This window comes from Oryctolagus cuniculus, chromosome 9, assembly GCF_964237555.1.
Source record: "Oryctolagus cuniculus chromosome 9, mOryCun1.1, whole genome shotgun sequence".
NCBI classification, from domain to species: domain Eukaryota; kingdom Metazoa; phylum Chordata; class Mammalia; order Lagomorpha; family Leporidae; genus Oryctolagus; species Oryctolagus cuniculus.
Window position 1 is genome coordinate 53,641,651 of NC_091440.1, and position 24,505 is coordinate 53,666,155.

A 24,505-nucleotide genomic window follows, 5' to 3' on the forward strand; every position below is an offset into this window, starting at 1 on the left:
GTGGTTCCTATGGTGGCACAGATGAGTATTGACGGTTCATTCTTGGGATTATCACATAGTTGACCATTGAATACAGAACTCCCGATGCTACACCTTTCATGGGGTTCATGTGGGGATTCTTTACTGACTTCACTGTTTAGTTTTTTGTTTTGGCATCCCTGCTGAAATGTAGCCTCATCTTTCCATTGTCTCCACACATTGCTACTGTTAAAATAAAAAAAATTTAGTCACAATAAATTTAAAAGGCTTTATGTAAACAAAGAATAATTAGATAATTGGGTAACTGGAAGAGGTTTAGAGAGCTCTGCTGTAGGAGCATGAGCAGTGGGACTTTATAGGATGAACAAAAAAGCAAAGGGAGCACTCGCTTTGCATTAGCTAGGCATTTGCCCTATTTGAATACAGTGTGTTAAGAGGATACAAGTATATAATCAATGAGCTAGTTGGCAGTCTATGATTGGTTGAAATTCAATTCAAAAATAATCACTTTTTGTGAAGCAAAGGACAAAGTCAACAGAGTGAGAAGAACTTAAAGAATGTAAGAAAATACTTGCAAGCCATGCCTCTGATAATGGATTATTATAAAAATATATGAAAACTTAATTCAATAGCAAGAAAATAAATAACTTGATTTAAAAATGGGCAAAAGATTTGAATACACATTTCTTAAAAGAAGATCTACAAACAGACAGCAAGCATATGAAAAATGATCAACATCACTAATCATCAGAGAAATGCAAATTAAATTCATAGTGAGTTATCACCTCAAATTAGAATGAATAATATGAAAAAGATGGACAAGAACAAGTATTTGTAAGGATGTGGAAAAAAATCTAACCCTTGTACACTGTTGGCAGGAAAGTAAGGTAGTTGAGTCATTATGGAAAACAGTATGGAGTTTCCCCTAAAAAAAAAAAAAAAAAAAAAAAAAACTAAAAATAGAATTATCATATGATTCAGCAGTCCAACTGTGGTGCATATAACCAAAGAAAATGAAATAAAACTGAGAAAGAAATATTTGCACTCCCATATTCACTGTAGGACCACTCACAATAGCAAAGATCTGGAATCAATCTAATTATCCATTAGTTGTTGAATGGATGTTTAAAAATGTGGTATATTACATAATGGAATATTATTCACCCTTTAAAAAAGTAGAAAATCCTATAACTTTTGACAAAATGAATGAACATGGTAGACCATATGTTATGTGGAAAAAAACAGACATAGGAAAATAAATATTACATAATCTTTCTTATAGGTAGCATCTGAAAGAGAACTCACAAGCAGATCATAGAATGCTGGGAAAGGAAGGATTGGGATATGTTGATCTAAGGCTACAACTTACAATTATGAGGAATAAGTTCCAGAGATGTATTTTACAACTTGATGCCTATAGTTAATAACAATATACTGTCTTAATAAGTGTTCTCTCAAGAAAATCATAGGAGGTAGTGCATTTGTTAATAAGCTCAATTGAACAATTTCACAATGTATACATGTTTTAAAGCAACTTATTATACACTATAAAATATATTCACTACTTATTTGCCAGTTAAAAAACTATTTAGCTAAAAGTAATGTTCAACATTGAGTTTCTATTTGTTTGTGTAAGGGTTTTGAGTACAGAAACAACCCTGGGCTAATTGCTTCCTGATTACTTTGTTTTAGTACTGTATATCTTGCAACCTCCTGCTTCTGGGCTCCTCTGATTCTAGTTGGTGAGTGGAATGTTGGCTTAACTCCCAGCTACCTAATATGACATCCTTTTGACTATGTTAAGTTCATGAAATCATGGGTGTTCTAATCTGGGAACGGAGCTTCTCCAACATAACACGTCTCTGCTTTATTATCTTTCTCCTCCCCATTTCCTGGCAACATCAGGCATAATTACCATTTGGTCTTTTCACCACTTTCAGACAGAAGGCAGGTCCTGATGTTCAGCTTCAGAAGAGGTGGATTGGATACTGTAACTGGAGGACTAAGTGCAATGTCCTTCCACTGCTGATCTTATCCCATAGAGGAAAAGCAAAGAAATAGTTATTACCTCATGCTTTAACTCTCCTCAGGAAGACAATACGCCCTTCCTGTCAGGAGAAGTTTCCTTTTTGAGACAATTAAACTGTGAAATTCCAGGACTGTGAATCAAACTTCCTTTGAACATGATTACACAGAATTTACATTTTTTTTCACTCTTAGACATTTTAACAGATTTCCCTGCACTAGTAACCCCTTGGATACTAGAAAGTTATCTTAGCAAGTGCAAGGTGTCCGGTGTGTAACAGATCTTCCCAGACAGACGAATCAATTAATTCACAGACTTTTATTAAGATTCCGCCACCCCGGCAAGGTTCCCTGGTCCCAACAGAGCAACAGAGCAACAGAGCGGGGGCCGGGGAAGTCGCGCGTCAGAGATTGAGAGAGCTCCTTTTATAGATTCCAGGCATGGGAGTTAAAGGTTGAGGCAGGTCTGATCCTTACTGGTTGACCTTTAGGCACCCGTAGGGACCTTGACAAGGACTTTCTTCCCCGGAAGTAGGCCTCTCCATTTCCGGAAGTGTAGGCCTTCCCTCCTTGCAGGTCCCAAAGCTACCAGCAAGTACTTTCTCAACATAGTCCAATATGTTTAGATAGATAACTTGATAATAGATATGATATATAGACACTAATTATGTGTTACATTCCTAGGTTTGATAATCATACCTAAATGAAGTGATTATGTGACTTTAAGAAGACACTTGGAAACAGGAATTTAAAATTCAGGCATAGCTTTCAAGAAGAGCTGGTCTCTGTTACAGAATTATCTTCAAAACACTTAGTAGGAAGACTATCATAAACTTTTTGTTTGTTAAAAAATGAAGATCCAGGATGCCAACACCACTGAATTAAATAAGAAGGGGCATCCTGGAATCTGTATCTGAAACAAGTATCAGACATGATTTTCATGCAGATGAAATGTGAAAATCACTGATATTGGCAGTGGGGTGTTACAGATGAACTTTGAATAAAAGCACAAGTCAAACACATTGTTTTCTCTATGCCAGGTTGGTGTGGAGGAGGGAAATGAGACAGTTTGATGCAGATCCCGAGTAGGACAACTTGAATTTTCCATTCAAGAGGTTTATTTGTTAGTGTCATCAGGGGCATATAAAAAGATGAGAACAAGAAACATGATGAATTATTAGGAAATCACAACACAGAGGGAAGGAGGCTATGGAGATTCCAAGCTTTTGGGCTGGGATGACGGAACAGTATTCCTCCTTCTTGCAGGGGAACATAACTGCAGAGGAGGTGGGGGGCAGCTGCTGCCTGTGAATCCATGCTGATCTGTAGGAGGCTTCACGTCCCACATATGTGAGTCAGCCTCCTCTTGGAAGTATGTGTGTGCTGAGTAGTATCCAGGCCTGTGCTGTGTGTGGCATCTCCCACCCTCATCACGCCCAGGAAGAAGGGTTAGAGAAGTTGGAAACATTTCACTCAGTAATGCTAATGTGGCCATGTGTGGGCTCAAGGTAGGCAGTTGGGTTTATGTCTCACCTAGTTCTTATCTCACTAGAACATTTTAATTTTTTAAAAACTGAGCATAGTATGATTAAAATCTTTCATATTTACATAATGTTTTACCAGATTTGTTGTGTGGGTCATTCCATTTGCTCTTCAAAGCAGCATTCTGCGCGAGATTCAGCATGAGTTATTTTTCTCAGGTATCCAGGAGGAAAGTTTCTTGTCTGCTGCCCCTTTGTGCAGAATACTGTCTAGTTCCCATTCTTTTTCTTTCCCTGTTCTTCAAGGCCCAGGCAAAATGTTGCCTCTTTTTAATAAGTTTATCCATTTTCCTGTAACAATTTCTTATTTTTTGAGTTGCTCTAGAACTTTCTACACACTTGCATTATTACTTTTCATTTCCTTATGCTTATTTATCAACTTGTCTCTTGCCGCTTGTGCTCTCTCTCTCTCTCTGTCTCTGTCTCTGAGCAGTGGGTTGGGAGAACATCCTTAAACCAAAGCTATGATTGCTTTTATCTAAGAGAAAGAGATGCCACGGTTGAAAAAGGGCCCATGAACTTGTCTCATCACGTTCTAGTCACAGAACCAAGGTATTCAACTGGCAGGATTAAACTGCTGCTATCTCCTATTCAATACTAACATCAGGGTTGAGGGATGAATCCCAGACAGTTAAATGAGTCGTGGAAGAATGCCAGTGGGGAAGATGGAAACAGAACGTATCCCAGAGGTTCTTGATTCTTCATCTCCCTTTCCCCTTAGCTCAGTCTGTCTTATTTTTAGTTAACTGATGGTTGTTACAGTCATCTCACTAGGATCCTTTTAGATTATCCATTGTATTCTAAAAGCAACCTAATTGTGTCCTGTGAAATGCTCTATTCACTAGCGTGTTATCCATGATGCTGATATACTTTTCTCTTTCATCAGTTTAGAAAATGCAGTGAATGAGCTTTATTAACTCTAGCACCCCACAATGCCCTGCATTGTCACTATCTGTGACATTTCACATTTTTTTAGGCCTTTTTATAAAGCATTCATGGATGAATCAGTTTTATCTAGAGTTCAATATAAAATTTGTGGGGACTATTTTAAATGCATTGTGATTTTGCAAACAGGCAACATTTACCTGGTCCCCTTCATTCTCTAATTTTGTCATTCTGCTGGAAAATGCTATTGATTGTGTCAGGTATGATTTGCTCTTTATAAAACTGTGCTGCTTGCTGCTTAGGATTCATCACCCCTAGATTTTGACGAATTTCATTCTGTTGGGCTTGTTTTATTATTTTACTGTTGATATTAGATTTTCAGGCTATCGTTTTCAGGTTCACTTCTCTTGCCTTTTGTAAATTGTGAACTTGCCCCCATATACTTCAAGACTATCTCTCTATAGCACACATTAGATACCACAGTGATAAATGTCTGTATTTGAGACTTACACAATGTTAAGCACTACTACTACAGAAAAAAACTTATTTTATTTTATTTTTTTAAAGATTTATTTGTTTATTTGAAAGAGTTACAGACAGGCAGAGGCAGGGGGAGAGAGAGGAGAGACAGAGAGAGTGGTCTTCCATCCACTGGTTCACTCCCTAGATGGCTGCGATGGCCAGAGCTAGTCAATCTGAAGCCAAGAGCCAGGAGCTTCTTCCAGGTCTCCCACATGGGTTCAGGGGCCCAAGGGCTTGGGCCATTTTCTACTGCTTTCCCAGGCCATTGCAGAGAGCTGAATAGGAGCAGCTGGGACTCGAACTGGCACCCATATGGGATGCACACACTGCAGGTGGTGGCTTTACTTGCTGAGCCACAGAATTAGCCCCCAAAAACCTCTTTTTAAATGCAGATATTGGGGTGATGATTGTGGTACAGCAATTAAGCAACTGCCTGGGACACCTACATCCCATATTAGAGTGTCTTAGCTATTCCACACTTCTGATCCAGCTTCCTGCTAATGTGCCTGGGAGGCACCAGAGATGGCCCAAGTGCTGGTTTCCTGCCACCTACATGGGAGATCTAGGTAGTATTCTTTCCTTGCTTTTGCTGGACCTATCCCCAGCTATCATGGGTCTTTGAGATATGAACCAGAGGATGGAAGATCTTTCTCTTTTTCTCTACCTCACTCTCAGTCACTCTGCATTTCAAATAAATAAATATAGTTTTTTTTTACAAAAATGCAAACCTCATAGGAAGTGTGAAATATCTTTATTATTTTAGTGATAATTTGCTTTTGATCTATTTGTTTTATGCTGAAATAAAATAATGAAGGCATGAACAGCCAGCAGGAAGGATAAATGTTGAAATGTGGGGAAGGATGGTAAGAAGGAGCAGAGGACAAATGAAAGGTCAGCTTCTTGCTCTCTGGGACAAATGACTCCTTTCTCTTAAGAACTGGATTCTCATTGGATATAATCCCTCTACCTGCAATCCCCATAAACATGATTGTAATAATGGTGGAACAAGAATTACATTTAAAATTGTAATCTATATTAAATTTAGAAAGAGAAAATAATTAATTCACAAATCAATTTAGGGTATAGAAAAATATATGTAACTTAAAATTGTCTCCTATTTCCCAGAAAAGAGTATGGATTCTATGCAGTAACAGTAATAGGTCACATTGTTAAAACTTACTGAATGCTGGGTTTTCCACCCATGTACTAGTTCAGTTCTTACTGGTAGAACCCAGTACCAATCAGAAAACAGACATGCTGAGAGGCTAACTGCCCTGTGAAACAAAGTAATTTTTTTAAAGATTTATTTATTTTATTTGAAAGGCAGAGTTACAGAGAGGCTGAGGCAGAGAGAGAGAGAGATAGAGATAGAGAGAGAGAGGTCTTCCATCTGCTGGTTCACTCCCCAAATGGCCGCAATGGCCAGAGCTGTGCTGATCTGCACCAAAGCCAGGGGCCAAGAGCTTCTTCTGGGTCTCCCACATGGGTGCAGGGGCCCAAGGACTTGGGCCATCTTCTATTGCTTCCCCAGGCCACAGCAGAGAGATGGATTGGAAGTGGAGCAGCCAGGACTCGAATTAGTACCCATATGGGATGTGGGCACTGCAAGCAGGGGCTGTACCCGCAATGCCACAGTGCTGGCCCCGAAACAAAATAATTAAGGAGGAATCCTGGAACTGTGCTCTGCAGTATGACTTTCTGCACTCAAAGTTGTGTCTGTCAGGGTCCATGCTCTCTTCTTTTTTTTTTTTTTTTTTTTTTTTTTTTTGATAGGCAGAGTGGACAGAGAGAGAGACAGAGAGAGAAAGGTCTTCCCTTGCCGTTGGTTCACCCTCCAATGGCCGCCGCTGCAGCCGGCGCACCGCGCTGATCCAATGGCAGGAGCCAGGAGCCAGGTGCTTTTTCCTGGTCTCCCATGGGGTGCAGGGCCCAAGCACCTGGGCCATCCTCCACTGCACTCCCTGGCCATAGCAGAGGGCTGGCCTGGAAGAGGGGCAACCGGGACAGAATCCGGCGCCCCGACCGGGACTAGAACCCGGTGTGCCGGCGCCGCAAGGTGGAGGATTAGCCTATTGAGCCACGGCGCCGGCCCATGCTCTCTTCTGAAGTTTTCATTTTCCTGTAGAACTTCTGAGGAACTTTTTGTCGAACTTCCAGATTCCATTGATCCCACTTGCTTTTTTTCTAACTGGTTTATTTATTGCATGTTAAACATAGCCTTTCAGACTATAGTACGTAAAGTCAATTTATGCCATAATGGAGGTGATATTTATGAAAACTTGTGGTAGAAATTTGAAATCCCTTTAAAGGAGAAGGCATTGCCCACACAAAAAACTGAAGAATGCAGTACAATTTTACTAATTTAAAAGGAACAATGCAGATGCTTGATGGCAGTTTTTGTAGGAAAGGGAATGCTAACCATGTTGTCTCAATAAAAACAAATCCTTATTTAGTGTCTAGAGTCTGGAAATCACCATGCTGGATAAAGTAGAGATGCTACCATGTCACTCATTCTCCAGTCAGGTATAGTTATATTTGTATTTTGTGAGTCACTCATACATTCTTTGGTTTACTTGATAAATGGTCACAAGAATCCATTGGGTGCCCCAAACCCTCAGAATATCTATACTCAAATAATAAAAAAAATATGATAATGTTACATCTATGTTTGAAGAGAGCAATAGTAAACCTAGACCTGATAAACAAAAGAAAACCTAACCATTATATGACCATTGAATACCATTTTAGCCCTTATAAGTAATTTCTTTTATTATGTTATTAATTCAAATGTTTATTTTCACAGAACATACAAATAATGTCAAAGAATTGTCTAGTGCAATCAAGAATGTAAAATTCAATGGTCAATTATTACTGAAACATATTTATGTTGCTTTGATGATGGGAATAGTGGTATCATAAAATAAAGATTATTTCTCTTTTCAGCACTCTGGTACTTTGAAAATACAGGTGCAAGCTTAATAATGTTAAGGTGACCATGTACAAATATCAGAAAATTTTCTCAGATATGCTAGGAATACAGATCTAACACTTAGTATGCCATTAAATGTCTTAAAAAGATAGCATGCTTTTCTTTAAAATGTGTGCAATTTCAATCGCTGAGGACTCAGATCATAAATGAAGAGACAATTGTCAAGATATAAGAGATTCATCAAAATTTTCAGCAATTTTTTGTCTTTTGTGTATGCTACATTGGCATTTTAGAAGTGGCCTAGAATACTAGAAAAGCTTTCTAAAATTATGTAATTATTTATCAACCTGATCCGTTAAAACTGTTCCTAGAACCTTCATTAGAAAGACAAGTATAATTTTCTAACATGGGGGATTTTAGGACATTACTGTTATTTATTTTCATTCCTTTTCTCCAGAGAGGTAGACAGAATCCATTGGTGTAATTACAGTAGTGAGTAAATTATTTTCATGGTTTTTATCATTCCCATTATTTTGTTTACATGAATAAACTTATTAAGATGTTACATTTGTAAGTAAAAAGATTCTCAAAAGCCACACTTTATGGCCTCCAACTTTTATTCCCTTTGTGAAAATGTAAAGTCCTTACAGCTGCTTTAGAGATATACAAAGCTCCAATTTGTTTGAAAATGGTTCAGTGTGCATAGGCAATGTTTAAAGAGGCTTTGGCAAAATGAAAAGTAAAAACCTTGTAAAGCAGCTGTATGGATTCTCTCAAGTGAGAAGTGAGTCCAAGATGGCAGCGTACATTGGAAAACCATCCAATGTGGGTCATCAGCTGCTTCTTGAGGTTGATTCTAACAGCTGAGGTAATTTGGTTATTGACCAAGTGTACTTACTAACCATGAAGTGAATGCAACCCTAGCTCCAGGGTCCTCCAAAATGCTTTGCTGAATGAGTATAATAGTCCAATTTGAGGGGGGAAAAATAACTATAAGGGCTTAGTTACATGTGTTTGGCCAAAGCAATCAAAATTGACTTGTAAGATGTTGAAAGTCTTTATAATCATGAAAGAAAATAAAAATTGTATAGACAAATTTATTTTATATTTAAAATATTTCTTTTACTTTGAAATATTTTATTTCTTTCTGGAAATATAGCAGGCATATGTAAGTGTTCAAGTAACAAGAATGGAACTGATGCTTGTTTTCTTATTCCATATTTACTGAATATTGTTTTAGATCCTATGCTAGACACTGTGAAAGAAATAAAAAAATACAGTAGGCAGATTCCCCTGCCTTCAAAGAGTATGCCCTCTTTGAGGCAGAAAACCAATGCTCAAATGAATACTTAAATAACAATGATAGGAACCATTAAAATGCACTGTAATTTTAATGCTAGAAAATGCTGATAACTAGACACTGGAACACAGGTGCAGTGATCTTAGAATATTGCCGTAGTAAAAGGAATTGGTGTAGAAAACATTCAAATTTCAAAAAAATGAAATTTAATATCTGATTCTGCTTCTTAGAAGTTTGCTCATTTTGATTCCCCTGAGAAAATTTCTACTTTTCAGGACCTTCTTAATCACTGAGAAAGTAAAGGTCAAGTGTCAGGATTAATAAATTTGATTCTGCCATTTTGTTTTAAGTGAGATACCCTATACGTGAGAACGATGATACAGACTTGGGTCTTTTGCCACGTCTTTCTTTGCTAAGAACAAAAACTGAGAGAAGAAAATGGTCATCTAAATGTGAGTATCAAAGAGGATTGTGCCAGTAAGAAAGGAAGAGATGACAGTACGACCCCTAGTTCATTGCTATTCAAAGAGTGGTTGGCAGACATGCTGACCTATGAACTGCTTGTACTGATGTTAATGTGGAAATTGCAAATTCAGTGTTTAAAAATTTCAGTGGGAATTTGATAGAGTAAGTGTATGTCAATCGACAATAACAAATTTTTTGATTAGTATTTTTCTAATTATTTCTCAATTGAATTTTAAAATTGTCAGTCTGTAATTTGTTCTTTTTATTTTTTTTGACAGGCAGAGTGGACAGTGAGAGAGAGAGACAGAGAGAAAGGTCTTCCTTTGCCGTTGGTTCACCCTCCAATGGCCGCCACGGCCGGCACGCTGCGGCCGGCACATGGCGCTGATCCGATGGCGGGAGCCAGGTGCTTCTCCTGCTCTCCCATGGGGTGCAGGGCCCAAGTACTTGGGCCATCAACCACTGCACTCCCTGGCCACAGCAGAGAGCTGGCATGGAAGAGGGGCAACTGGACAGAATCCGGCACCCCAACCGGGACTAGAACCCGGTGTGCCGGCGCCGCTAGGCGGAGGATTAGCCTAGTGAGCCGCGGCGCCGGTCTGCAATTGGTTCTTTACCTCAAGTAGTTTGAAAAGTTCTGTTAATCTAGGCAATTTGATTTTTAATTATAAGGTGATATTGAGCACAGAAATTTTTTTTAAATCAGTTTCTCTTGTTTTTCCATGTTTTCCATACTGTGCATACAGTGTGGTCTTGTGAGGGTGATGGTGGTTTGGACTTGATAAAGATTCCATAGTACAAATCGGTGACTGCTTGAATGAAGGACTTCCAGGAGGCAGGGAAAATGCATAGAGAGTTTTTACCAGCATCCCAGGCAAGGTAGAAGAGCTGTAAACAAATCAGTGAAGGTTTACTAATACAGATCATAACCGCAGCAAGGGAACAGCAATAAACAACACGGACGCAAATGCCAGGGCCTCCAGAATGCTCGCAGGATCCTGGGCACGTTGATTCAGGCTGGCTGATGCTACCCAGGTAAATACCAGCAGTCAGTATTTCCTTCCCTGGTGACTCATAAGACTCAGTCTCAAACTCTGGTAAATAACTTGGGGGAAGTGAGGACCAAAGAAGAAAGTTCTGGCCCCTAAGCAAACCAGGTGGGAAGGGCAGAGGAGCTATCTACAAACAGAATCTGTTTCCTGCTTCCATTTCCTTCTAGCTTCTAGGTGCTTTTCCTTTGTGTGTGTATGTGTGTGTGTGTCTAAAATTCCTGAGACAATTGATCCCAGACTCGGAAACTGTAGATGTCAGGAGGCTGAGAGACTTATTTTTGGATTGGGTCACTTCAAAGAAAGAAAGGCATTTCTTTTTTATTTATTTATTTATTTATTTATTTATTTTTTGACAGGCAGAGTGGACAGTGAGAGAGAGAGAGAGAAAGGTCTTCCTTTGCCGTTGGTTCACCCTCCAATGGCCGCCGCGGCCGGCGCGCTGCAGCCGGCGCACCGCGCTGATCCTATGGCAGAAGCCAGGAGCCAGGTGCTTTTCCTGGTCTCCCATGGGGTGCAGGGCCCAAGCACCTGGGCCATCCTCCACTGCACTCCCTGGCCACAGCAGAGAGCTGGCCTGGAAGAGGGGCAACCAGGACAGAATCCAGCGCCCCAACCGGGACTACAACCTGGTGTGCCGGCGCCGCTAGGCGGAGGATTAGCCTAGTGAGCCACGGCGCTGGCCAAGGAAAGGCATTTCTAACAAACCACTCAATGATTAGATAGCAAGTAAATTGACAATGAATGACTAATTTACTCCATTTTAGGGGGCAAAATAAATAAATAAATAGCTGGACAAAGTAATTGCCTATCAATTGTCAGCATTTATTTTTTGATTTAAACAAAAAATATGTATTTACTTGAAAAGTGCAGTTAGAGAGAGAGAGAGAGAAACAGAGACAGAGAGATCTTCCATCTGCTGGTTTACTTTCCAGATAACCAGAACAGCCTGGGTTAAGCCAGGCTGAAGCCAGGATACCAAGAGTCTATTGGGTATCCCACATTGATACAGAGGCCCAAGGACCTGAGCCATCCTCTGCTGCTTTCCCAGGCACATTAACAGAAAGCTGGATTTGAGGTGGAGTAGGCAGGAGTCAAACTGGTGCCCATATGGGATGCCATTGTTGCAGCTGGTGGCTTAACATGCTATGTCACACCAGCCCCAGCTTTCATTTTTATTCTTTAAAGATTTTCAATAACTTTCAAGTATGATCTACTTATTTGTATAGAAATTATTAATGTGGAAATTATATATGAAACGGCATACAAAACATAAACAAGGCAGAATGATGTAATCATAGTAACCTCCAAAATTATTTTAGTGATTATTATTTCTTTAACTTTTGTTTTGAGATAATTGCAGATTCACACCTTGTTGTAGGAAATAGCAGAGATAATTCCATGGGCCTTTCACTTGGTTTCCCACAGAGGTAGTAAGCAACTTGCATAACCAGAGTACAATATCACAACCTGGAAATCGATATTGATAAAATTAACTGAATTTATTCAATGCTCTCCAGTTTTGCATGCTTTCATTGATATGAATTTGTGTTTAATTATATGCAATTTGACCATCTCCACAGACGTGACACAGAACACTTATATTATAAGGATTCCTTGAGCTATCTTGATAGAACCAATGCCAGTTTATCACTTTTCCCCTCCCTTAGCCCCTGGCAAGTACTAGTCTGTTTCTGTCTTTATTATTTTTTCATTTTAATAACATATAAATGAAATAGCATGCAAAATTGTGCAGCTGGTTTTTTTTTCCATGCAATATTATTCCATTGAAATCCATTCAAGTTGCATCAATAGTTCATTCCTTCTTGTTCCTGAGTGGTATTCCATAGGATGGGCATGTCACTGCTTTTTAAGCTGTGTACTCAAGAGCATTTGGATTATTTACTCAGGGTATCTTCTTTATAATTTTAATAATATCCCCCATTTTCTTTTCTTCCCCCCACAAAGAAACCTTTTATTTAACCACTAAAATTTCATATGTACAACTTTAGGAATATAGTGATTCTTCCCACAATAACCACACTCCCACCCATCTTCCTCCTTTCTCTCCCATTACCAGTCCCATTCTCCATTAAGAATTAAAAAAAAAAAAACAGTTTATTGCTAGTCAAGACAATGGCTGTTCAAGTCATTGCTTCTCAAAGCGTCAATTTCACTTCTACCAATTTCCTTTTAGGTGCTCTATTAGATACCACAGATCAGGGAGAACATATGGTATCTGTCCCTTTGGGAATGGCTTATTTCTCTATGTATGATGTTTTCCAGATTCATCTATTTTATTTCAATTAACTGGATTTCATTTTTTACTGTTGTGTAGTATTCCATAGAGTACATATTCCATAATTTTTATGCCTAGTCTTTGGTTTACAGGCATTTAGGATGATTGCATGTTATAGCTATTATGAATTCAGCTGCAACAAACATGCAGGTGCAGATAACTCTGTTATTTGCTGATTTCATATTTCTTGGGTAAATTCCCAGGAGTGGGATGGCCGGGTCATATGGTAGGTCTATATTCAGATTGCTGAGGTATCTCCAAACTGACTTCCTTAGTGGTTTTACCAGTTTACATTCCCATCAACAGTGGATTAGTGTACATTTTTCCCCACATCCTCACCAGCATTTGTCGTTTGTTGATTTCTGTATGAAAGACATTCTAACTGGGGTAAGGTGGAACCTCATTGTAGTTTTGGTTTGCATTACCCTGATGGCAAGTGATCCTGCATTTTTGCATGTGTCTGTTGGCACTTTAGATTTTCTCTTTCAAAAAACATCTATTGAGGTCCTTGGCCCATCTCTTAAGTGAGTTGTTTGTTTTGTTGTTGTGGACTTTCTTGATCTCTTTGTAGGTTCTGGTTATTAATCCTTTATCAGTTGCATTGTTTGCAAATACTTTTTCCCATTCTGTTGTTTGCCTCTTCTCTTTCCTGAGTGTTTCTTTTGCAGTACAGAAGCTTCTCAGTGTGATGTAATCCCAGTTTGTTAGTTTGGGCTTTGATTGCCCATGCCTCTGGGATCTTTTCCAAGAACTCTTTGCCTGTGCCAATATCTTACAGGGTTTTCTCAACGTTTTCTAGTAATTTGATGGTATCAGGTCATAGATTTAGATTTTAATCCATGTTTAATCGATTTTTGTGTGAGGTATAAGGTAGGGGTCCTGCTTCATACTTCTGCATGTGGAAATCTACTTGTCCCAGACCATGTGTTGAAGAGACTGTCCTTGCTCCAGGGATTGGTTTTAGCCTCTTGGTAAAATAGAAGTTGGCTGTAGATGCTTGGATTAATTTCTGTTGTTTCTATTCTGCTCAATTGGTCTATCCATCTGTTTCTGTACCAATATCATGCTGTTTTGATTATAACTGCCTGTAGTATGTCTTAAAATCTGATATTGTGATGCCTTCAGCTTTGTTTTTGTTGTATAAGATTGCTTTAGCTATTCTAAGTCTCCTCTGCTTCCATATGAATTTCAGCATCATTTTTTTCTATATCTGAGAAGAATGCCCGTGGTATTTTGATTGGTATTGCATTGAATCTGTAAATTGCTTTCAGAAGAAAGGACATTTTAATGGCATTGATTCTTCCAAACCATGAACATGGAAGATTTTCCCATTTTTTCTTATTCTTCTATTTCTTTCTTTAATATTTTGTAATTCTTATCATAGAGATCTGTAACATCCTTGGTCAAATTTATTCCAAGTTATTTGTTTTTTTTTTGGTAGCTATTGTGAATGGGATTGATCTTATAAGTCTTTCTCAGCCATAGCATTGTCTATGTATACTCCCTGAAGCTAATGCCCAGTGCTGTTTTTATATCTGGCTGCTTTACCAAACTCTTCTGAGTTCAATAGTCTCTTAGTAGAATCTTTTGGATCCCCTATAGGATCATGTCATCTGCAAATAGGGATAGATTGACTTCCTGCTTTCCAATTTGTATCCCTTTGATTTCTTTTTCTTGCCTAATGGCTCTGGTTAATACTTCCAGGGCTGTATTAAATAGTGGTGAGAGTGGGCAACCTTGTATAGTTCTGGATCTCAGTGGAAATGCTTCTAACTTTTACCCATTCAATAGGATGGTGGCTATGGGTTTGTCATAAATTGCCTTGATTGTGCTGAAGAATGTTCCTTCTATACACAATTTGGTTAGAGTTTTCATCATGAAAGTGTGTTGGGGGTCAGTGCCGTGGTGCAGTAGGTTAATCTTCCACCTGTGGAGCTGGCATTCCTTATGGGCACCAGTTCTAGTCTCAGCTGCTCCTCTTCCAAGCCATCTCTCTGCTGTGGCCTGGGAAAGCAGAAGAAGGCCCAAGTCCTTGGGACCCTGTACCCACATGGGAGACCAGGAAGAAGCACCTGGCTCCTGGCTTTAGACTGGCACAGCTCTCACCGTTGGGGCCATTGGGGAGTGAACCAACAGGCAGAAGACCTTTCTCTCTGTCTCTCCCTCTCACTGTCTGTAACTCTACCTCTCAAATAAATAAATAAATAATCTTAAAAAAAAGAAAGTGTGTTGTATTTTATCAAATGCTTTATCTGTTTGTATTGAGATAATCATGTTTTTTTTGTTGTTGTTCAGTTTGTTACTGTGATGTATCAAATTGATTGATTTGCAAATTTTGAACCATCCTTGCATACCAGGGATAAATCTCACTTGGTCTGGGTGAATGATCTTTTTGATGTGTTGTTGGATTTCATTGGCTAGTATTTTGTTGAGGATTTTTGCATCTCTGTTCACCAGGGAATTTGGTCTGTAGTTCTTTTTCTCTGTTGTGTCCTCTGTGAGTTTAGGAATTAAGGTGATGCTTGCATCACAGAAAGAATTTGGGAGGGTTCACTCCCTTTCAATGGTTTTGAATAACTTGAGAAGAAATGGAGTTAATTCTTCTTTAAGTGCCTGGTTGAATTAAGCATTAAAGCCATCTGGTCCTGGGCTTTTCTTTGTTGGAAGGTTCTTCATTATTGATTTAATTTTCTTCTTGGTATTGGGTCTGTTTAGGTTTTCTTTGTTTACATGGCTTGATTTAGGTAGATTGTATGTGTCCAAATATCTATCCATTTCTTTCAGCTTTCCCAGTTTGTTGTCATACAGCTTTCTAGTAATTTCTTTTGATTCTTTTTATTTCTCTGGTGTCGTTACATTTTATTTTTCATCTCTAATTTTATTTATTTGGATCTTCTCTCTCCTTTTTTTGGTTAGTTGGGCCAATGTTGTGTCAATTTTGCTTACTTTTTCAAAAAACCAGCTCTTCATATTGCTGATCTTTTGTATTTTTAATTCAATTTTTTTGATTTCTTCTCTAAATTTCTTTTAAAAAATTTATTTATTTGAAAGTCAGAGTTACACAGAGAGAGGAGAGGCAGAGAGAGAGAGAGAGAGTGAGAGAGGTCTTCCATCCGATGGTTCACTCCCCAACTGGCTGCAATGGCCGGAGCTGCACCAATCTGAAGCCAGGAGCCAGGAGCTTCCTCCAAGTCTCCCACGTGCGTAGAGGGGCCCAAGGACTTGGGCCATCTTCAGGCCAGGCCACAGCAGAGAGATGGATTGGAAGTGGAGCAGCCGGGGCTCAAACTCACGCCCATATAGGATGTTGGTACTTCAGGCCAGGCATAACCTGCTGCACCTCAGCACCGGCCCTTCTAATTTTCATTATTTCTTTTCTCCTACTAGTTTTGGGTTTAGTTTACTTTGCTTTTCTAGATCCTTGAGATGCATTGAATGCTCATTTATTTTGTTCATTTCCAATTTCTTGATGTAGGCGCCAATTGCTATAAACTTTCCACTTAACATTGCTCTTGCTGTATCCCATAAGTTTTGATATGCTGTACTGTCATCTTAATTATTTTACAGATGTTTATTTGATTTCTCTTTTGAGTTCTTCTATGACACACCGTTCATTTAGGAGCATGTGCTCAGTTTCCAAGTATTTGCATATTTTCTAGTGAGTTGCTGTTTTCTAGCTTCACTTTATTGTGGTCTGAGAAGATGCAATGTATGATTTTGATTTTTTTTTTAATTTGCTGAGACTTTCTTTATAGCCTAGAATGTGGTCAATAACAGAGAAGGTTCCTTACACTGGTGAGAAGAATGTGTATTCTGCAACTGTAGGATGGAAAGTTCTGCAGATATCTGTTAGGTCCATTTAGTTTATAGTGTCGCTTAACTCTGCTTTTTCTTTGCCGATTTTCTGTTTGGTTGATCTGTCCATTGCTGAAAGTGGGTTATTAAAATATCACCCATTACTAGTTTATTTGAGTTTAAATCTCCCTTTGAATCCCTTAAAATTTCTTTTAAATATCCAGGTGCCCTCTAATTAGGTGCATATACATTTATCAAAGTCACATCTTCCTGTTGATTTGATCCTTTATTCATTACATAATGTCCTTCTTTGTCTCTTTTTTTTTCTTGGATATCAAGAAATTTTTTAAACTTTTATTTAATAAATATAAATTTCCAAAGTACAGCTTTTGGATTACAGTGGTTTTTTCCCTCACATAACTTCCCTCTCACCCACAGTCCTCCCATCTCCCGCTCCCTCTCCCATCCATTCACATCAAGTTTCATTTTTAATTATCTTTATATATAGAAGATCAATTTAGTATATGTTAATTAAAACTTTCAACACTTTGCACCCACACAGAAACACAAAGTGTAAAATACTGTTTGATTACTAGTTATACCATTGATTCACATAGTACAACACATTAAGGACAGAGATCCTACACGGGGAGTAAGTGCACAATGACTCCTGTTGTTGATTCAACAATTGACACTCTTGTTTATGGCATCAGTAATCACCCTAGGCTCTTGTCATGAGTTGCCAAGGCTATGGAAGCCTTTCATGTTCGCCAACTCCAATCTTATTTAGACAAGGTCATAGTCCAAGTGGAAGTTCTCTCCTCCCTTCAGAGAAAGGCACCTCCTTCTTTGATGGCCCGTTCTTTCTGCTGGGATCTCACTCACAGAGATCTTTAATTTAGGTCTTTTTTTTTTTTAACAGTTTTTGTGTTAAAGTCTATTTTGTCTGATATTAGAATGGCTATACCAGTTCTTTTTGGTTTCTGTTAGCATGGAATATCTTTTTCCATCCTTTGACTTTCAGTCTGCATGCATCTTTGTTGGTGAGATGTGTTTCTTGTAGGCAGCAAATAAATGCTTTTGTTTTGAAGTCCATTCAGCCAGACTTTTTTTTTTTAACTGTAGAGTTCTCTTCAGGGTGGAGGGTGTGTCTTAGGTGATACACTCAGGTTTGTCCTGTTAAATCTCCTTTTTCTTTTTTTTTAATCAGAGGCTAGGTTACTTCTTGTCTGTTGGCATAGACCCAGCTGAGCTCCTCTCCTTGAAGGAGACCTAACTCCAGTGAGTATATTTTTCATCCTCTCTGCTGTAAGGACCACACAAAGGGTCTGTGCAGTCTTCAGTGTGAGCTCAGATTCCCCAGCAATGTCCCTTGCCATGTATCCAAGAAGCCCTGATCATGTGCAGCCTCCCATAGTTACTGCTCAATGTCCCAGCCACACCCTGAGTCCTCCCACACAGCCGCAGTGTTTTCACAGTCCAGGAACACTAGCCTCTCAGTCCTGAGCACACAGCCACCTGTCTGTTCTTTCCACCATATTCAGAAGTCTCCACTTGGTTCGTTGCTGGGCACAGACATGAGCTGGAGCAGTTATTACGTATTCCAAAATCGTGCGTGCTCTCTGTCAGCTTGTTATAGGATGCCTTTGCAGGATTATCGCAAAGAGAGAATGTGCCCCTCCACCCTTTGTTTTTTCTCCTCTAGTCTGGCAGGTACACTGTCCCCCACAGGGTTCCAAGCCAGATTCCCTCTAGGCTTTTCCTGTAGTTTTTTCATCAGTGGCTTGGGCTGCTGTAGTGTGGTCTCACCTCACTCTCCAAACCTGGTGCAGAGGATCTCGGCGGCTGTGGTCCTACATTGTGCATGTCCTTGTCCTCCACATAGGTCCACTGTGTTCCTCCAATTTGTGTAGAGTTTCCTCTGCTGTTTTCTCCCTAACTCTTCCCTGAGACTGCACTCTTTCCATTTTTTTTAAAAAAAACTATCTTCTAGACTGGAGCAGCCAGGTCCCTCCCTACTCCACCATCTTAATCCAATCGCCCTCCCCTGCATTTTCTTCTTTTAGACATGCGTATATATTTACTAAGTACATGTGGCAGACAGTGTGCTAAATATTTTCCATGTACCCAGTTATTCATGGAACAATTCTGTGTGGTGGATGCTATTATCCTCTCCACTTTGCACATGAGACCAACCAACCAAGTTCAGACAGATTAAACATTCTGACCAGGTCAAGGGTCAGCTAACTGCAGAAGTGGAATGTGAACTCGGACAATTTTATTGTAGCACCTAAGACTTGATTTCCTCTATTTTTACATAGTAAAAATTAGGTGCCATTATAGTTTTATGTTTAATTGCTTCTATTTTGCTCAATGTACAATTTCATGTTTTTGTGCAAAATATCAGAATACATAAGTAAATAAAAGAGACATCAAAACATGTCTGACATATAAATGGAAAAATATTTACTTAGAACTGCTGTTTGTCATATCCAGATGCCAATTTAATATCATTATCCCATGAAGGACTTAGTCATGCAAAAAAAGTTGTCAATTTCTTCCTTTATACTGTTCTTTGGGCTCAGAGTCTGAGTGGAATGTGGAGTGGTAGGATGAGAAGCATATGTGGGTGGGAGGGCTAAGTATGGAATTCCTGAGTTGATGAATTCACAGTCCCCTCCTCAGCTCTCCATTATGTCTCTGTTCTGTATCAGGTGATGTCTTTCACACCATCTGGGAAGTCAGATTGCCCTAGGAGATATTGGCTCCTCAGAACCTAGAGATAAATTTCCCTCTGGATTCAAGGCTACCTGTTGAGTAAATATCCCTAGTGTGAAGTCCCAGGAATGATCTTGACTTCTGGACTTCTTGACTTCTAGGGGCAACAAGCACAGAGAACTCCTGCTCCATGAGTTGGCATGAATGGGATTTTTCCAGCCTGATGCCTCAAAGTTCCAAGAGGTTGCATATTTATGGGAATGACAATGGTACCACTACAAGGAAGCTGATGTTCGTCTTTTCTCTGTGGAAACTGGAACCTTATTCAGGTAGCTATAGTAAATACCTATGACTGAGTGATTGATAAATGACAGCAATTTACTGCTTACAATTCTAGAGGCTGAAAAGTCCAAGATCAAAGTGCCAGGAGATCTCGTAACTGGTAAAGGCTTGATCTCTGATTCAAAGATAGCGTCTTCTGGGTCCTCCCATGGAGAAAGGGACAAAGAAGCCTCTGGGGCATCTTTGACAAAAATATTATTCTCATTCATGAGGGCAATACCTCCATGGCCTAATCACATCCCACCGTCATGAAGCATCAACATATGAATTTGGGTAGGGAGAAAGAAGCAGACACAAATATTCAGACCATAGCAGAGCAAAATACAGAAATCAAGGTCTGCATGCTTCATCATAATTTCTGCGGAACGTGTGTAGGAGGCAGGAAATGAAGCAGGGAAGACACCCACTAATTGCATGAATAATATGGTGGGAGAAGATAGTGCTACAAGTGAAGGGCAATGTGGCTTCCACTTCATGGTTAATATTCCAAGTGATGAATTGTGAGGGAGTGAAAGGGTAGTGATTGATGTCACCAGTTATGATATGAGGAATATAAGGTCAGGAGGAAGACAGGAATCCTATTAGTTTATCTCATTCTCTTGTTTACCTCTTTTGATACTTAAGGAAGTTATAATGGCCTGACTTAAGTTTTGGGTTGATAGTTTCAACAGCAATTTCCAGTAAGAAACCAAAGAGGTGTGTGACATTGTACATATACACAGAACAGAACAGGAATGAAAGAGCCTCTGCTCTTGTTGTGAGTTTGCAAAGTCCTTTGGGCAACTCATTTCATCATCCACGATCCTCAAATACAAGATGTGAGGGAAATTTTGAATGTTTTCTTTCAACATTAAGATAATATAATTCTGTTAAACACACTGTAAATATTTTCATTTTCTTTTGAATTATACCAAATCATTACTAATACTACTATGATTTAAGTCAAACAGATTGCATTGCAAAATTATTTTCTTCATATTTATCATTTAGGAAATAATGTATAGAAGTTCATTTTTATAGGTATACCTTCAGCAGCTTTAAATTTTTGCTTCCCTTAAGACTACACAGATAAATATGCTGTTAGTTTGGGATGCTTTTATTCAGATTTCGACTGTGAGAGTGCAGACAGGAAAGGTGCTGCTGTGTGACTGGACATTGCTAAATAAGGTGGCATCCAGTTGCTCAACAGGGCAGGGAAGAGTCTAAGGGCAAATGAGCGAGATTTGAATAGTCACGGAGCTCCAGAGGTCTCTCTGCTCAAAATGTTCCCTCCTCAATGAATACAGGATTCCTTTGTAGGGGTGGCTCAGCCTTAGGAAAGAATTAAACACCTTACAGTTTATTGTGTTGCTCATGTTACTCACACCTATTCCTAGAGGTGAACTGTTTGGGGGCTGGTTGGGTTGCTAGGGAGATGAAGGAAGAAACAAGGGAGAAAAAAAATGGAAATGCAGTCAGCAGATTTCTGAGCCCTTTTTGGGCGTTCAGGATTCCACACTCAAGGGAACCACCCCAGGAAAAACCTAGAACAAAGTGCCTCTGTTATCCTTCTGATCTAACATTAGACATAAATTGCCTTGGATAAAAATAACATTACAGGGAAATTACTCCTGAGAAGGAAATTTATTGTCTAACTAAAGCAAACAATTTCATCTGAACCTGAATAAAAGCAATAATCTTCAACAAAAGGGTTCTTTTAATACTCAACTCATTTCACTAGTTTTTTTTAAAGCATCTAACCCTATCAGTATGTCTTTTGTGCTCACTGAAAGAAAAGCTTTGACATGCTTTTGTTTCCAGATGCTTTACATCTCTTTATTAATTTCAGTCAAAAAAAGAATCTCACACAAGGTGTCATTTTGCTGTTTTTTTTTACATGCTTGGTGGTTATTCTCATAAGCCTCAATGAACAAGCTGTTACAGTAAATTTTGACTTTGGTTTTCACTTCTGATTATTTCACTGCTGATTATTTCACTACTTAGAAGACTAAAGCAATCTATACACTTAAGAAAAAAGCAGAATACATAGTAATATTTCTATTTATGAAATAGTTGGGGAAGGCTTAGAAGATGCTGGTTAGGGCTCCTGTATCTCACATCACAGTTTGATTCTCAGATCTGGTGCCTGACTCAAGCTTTCTGTAAATATAGAGCCTGGGAAGCAGCAGATAATGGCTTATGTAATTGTTCCCAGATACCAATGTGAGTGACTTGGATTGAGTTCTTTTTTCTGTCTTCGGCTCTGGCTAAGTCCTGACCATTGTTGGCATTTGGGGTACAAACCAGAAGATGGGAGTTCTCTGTCTCTGTGCCACTCAAATAAATATTTAAAAAAATGCAAAAAGGGATTGTGGGGGAAAATCCTGTAATAAAAAAGGACTTAATTACTTTAATAAGGCTAACATATATTGATATTTATGGTAAATAAATAGTATATCATAACTTATTATGAAAGAATTACAAGAGCTATTATTTACTATCTCTACTATAGGGAATGAAACAAATCTGGAGAGCTTGAGGACACTGAGTAAGGCATGTACTTACTAAGTGATCACAAAGAAACTAGAATTTTTTACTTCTGACTGATTTATCTTCATTTTTCCATTATTTACACATTTATTTTAATCATCAGAACAAATTGAAAGTACAGTGACCATTTGTAATTTTCTGTGGTGTTTATTGCTCTTGAACAGCTGTTCAAATGTAAGCAACTGATGAGCCCTAAGAGAAAATTTCAAAATGGTAGACAAGAATCCCATCCATAACTCTTAAATTACTTGATAATTTCAAGAATGTAAAAAGATTAGGTAGTAGCCAGCTTAGCATTACTGTGATGAAAGACCTGAAGTTGGGTAACTTTATAGAGAAAAAGGGTTTATTTAGCTCATGGTTCTGAGGTTTCAAGTCTTGCCTCTAGTGACGGCCTTCACACTAGCAGAATCCTTTGTGGTACAGGGCTTCACAAAGAGAGACATGAGCAGGTGCATGTGTGTCTTCTGGTCTCTCCCTTTCTTTTAGAAAGCCATCCTGATGACCCTGTTGAATACCAATAATCTCTCAAAGTCCTCAAAACTGAACACTATAGTCAGATTACGTTTCTACTCTCTGAATACCACACCATGGGGATTAAATTTCAACATAGGAATTATTGGGAAACACAATCAGCCCATAACAAAACATCTAAGGGGAACAGAATAAAACAGAGAAAGTGACTTACAAAGGCTGACTGAAAAGGGAAGAAGAAATTGTATAGTTCCTAGGGTTGAGGAGGGGGTGCTACTGCATCCTTCTGTTAAGCCTGGAAGAGTGGGCTTCAGTTCCTCAGTCAATACCCCAGGTGACTTTCCTCTGTTCACTACTCAAGCCCCAAATAAAGGCATGACTCGGGCCTCACTTTTGGTTATTGCAATCCTGATAAGTCAAAGAATGGATATGCATTTTCATGAACCACATGGGGATGCCACAGGAGAGAAATAACTGATTGAAATCTTGACTAAAAGGTACGCTCAAGAGGGTGAGGGGACACCAAGGGAGAGAAGATTCTAAACTCCAAGCTAGTAATTGTTCAGTGAGCTTTATGCTACCGCAATGAGACACATGAGAAACCTAACATTATGAAGAGAAAAGGTTTAGTTAGCTCTCAGTTTGGGAAGTTCAAGTTCAAGATTAGATGGACCTAATGGTTTGAGCTCTGATGAGGCTGACAATGGTGGAGTCAGGAGTGCAGGTGAGGAAGGATCACATGGTGATCCAGGAAGCAGAGAGGCTGGATCCAGCTGGCTTGTATAACCAACCCTGTACTGAGAACTCCCTCCTGAGGGCACACCTCCAATGACCTAAGGACCTCTCACCAAACTACCTCCCAAACACCATAATTGGATTAAGTGTACATCTTCTTAGTTCCGTTAACCTTTGACTTTAAGTTTAAATGTTTGCATTGATTGGGAAGCTAAATTCTATCCAAACCATAGCAGCCATCTATGGAGGAGAAGCAGAAAAAAAGAGATCAAAATTCCTTCTTTATTCCTAGTCCCCAAGTTCCAGCCTCAGCTGCAGTGTGATCAAGGGAGCTCGGATTGTCTTATATTTGAATGAGAGCTGGTAAGTTGGGTTATAATGTTTGAATCATCATTGGAATGAGAATTGGATTATGTTGATATGAAAGCTTTTAATTAATAAATAGAGACCACATGTTTATAAATTAAAGGAATCAGACTTCTTTTTTTTTTTTTTTTTTTTTTTTTTTTTTTTTTTTTTTGACAGGCAGAGTGGATAGTGAGAGAGAGAGAGACAGAGAGAAAGGTCTTCCTTTGCCGTTGGTTCACCCTCCAATGGCCGCCACGGCTGGTGTGCTGTGGCCGGTGCACCGGGCTGATCCGAAGGCAGGAGCCAGGTGCTTCTCCTGGTCTCCCATGGGGTGCAGGGCCCAAGCACTTGGGCCATCCTCCACTGCCTTCCCGGGCCACAGCAGAGAACTGGCCTGGAAGAGGGGCCACTGGGACAGAATCCAGCGCCCCTGACCGGGACTAGAACCCGGTGTGCCGGTGCCGCTAGGTGGAGGATTAGCCTATTGAGCCGTGGCACTGGCCTTTTGTTGTTCTTAAAGGATATTGATTTTTATGTACTTTCCATTTTTTTCTTTTGCTATCATGCACA

The 24,505-nt window shown here is 39.3% G+C and overlaps 1 long non-coding RNA gene across 1 annotated transcript in view; it reads left to right on the forward strand.

Annotated features, from left to right (window-relative positions):
• The window catches only part of LOC138843784 (uncharacterized), a 66,084-nt gene that overhangs the window by 16,792 nt on the left and 24,787 nt on the right, over window positions 1-24,505 (forward strand). Inside the window, exons 2-3 of the long non-coding RNA XR_011378768.1 lie at window positions 9,532-9,633; window positions 19,669-19,836. This is a non-coding gene — a long non-coding RNA (uncharacterized lncRNA). The remainder of the gene's footprint in view (window positions 1-9,531; window positions 9,634-19,668; window positions 19,837-24,505) is intronic.